Source organism: Eurypyga helias, unplaced genomic scaffold, assembly GCF_000690775.1.
Source record: "Eurypyga helias isolate BGI_N326 unplaced genomic scaffold, ASM69077v1 scaffold34994, whole genome shotgun sequence".
Lineage (NCBI taxonomy): Eukaryota > Metazoa > Chordata > Aves > Eurypygiformes > Eurypygidae > Eurypyga > Eurypyga helias.
This window is the reverse complement of record NW_010244941.1, coordinates 13,384-14,256: the sequence shown is the minus strand read 5'-3', so window position 1 is coordinate 14,256 and position 873 is coordinate 13,384.

Below are 873 nucleotides of genomic sequence, written 5' to 3'. Positions count from 1 at the left end.
TTTCTTTCTATCCCTCATGCTAAAAGTTAATAAATAATACCCAAAGAAACATTTTAAAGTTCAGGCAGCTGAAGTCAGACTTCAAGGAAAGTGACTGTATGGATTTCCCACGCAGTGAAGTCACTAGCATGGCCTGAAGCTGAACAAAGCTTTGGTGGGATTTATAAAGTGCCGTCTTTTAGTATTTTACGCCTGTCTTTAGCGGTTGGTTTGTTTGTTTGTTTTCAAACCAGCACCGGGGTTGGGAGTTAAAAAAATTCTGAAATAACAGGCCAATTTTCAGTGGGTGCTGGAGCCAGACAGACAGCGCACACAAATGTATTAAAAAACCAAACCAAACCCAAACCTAACCCAATTACGGTAAAACTTTTCATCCTTAAAAAACAAAGACCCACCAAGCACCGAGAGAAAATCTGAAAGCAACGCCTGCCTCCCGCTCCCCTGGCTCGTTCCAGCAAGGATGGTTACTCCGTGATACAAGCCCAGCAGCAGTGGTTATGAGCCTGAGCCTGCAGGCACTCAGTGCAAACCTCTCCCGACGTTCAGCCCCACGGGAGCGATCCCGTTTTCACCGAAGCCAAGGGGAGCTCCCTACGGACTTCAGCAGACTTTGGATTAACCCCACAGATGGATAGCGGGAGCAGAACCTTGCTTCACAGTCACTGTTTTGATATCCAACCACAAAAGCCACCCCCTGAAATTCCTGGAGGGGGTTTCAGTCTTCCCCTCCATGCATGCATTTAACACCCATTACAGTTAACAGCAGTTACACATGCACATCGAAGGGAGGAGAGTCCCAGTCGAGAGGAATTACTGGTAGTAAGAAAAGAAACCCAGTAGAAAGGCTGGGAATGGCTGAAGACCCAACTCCCC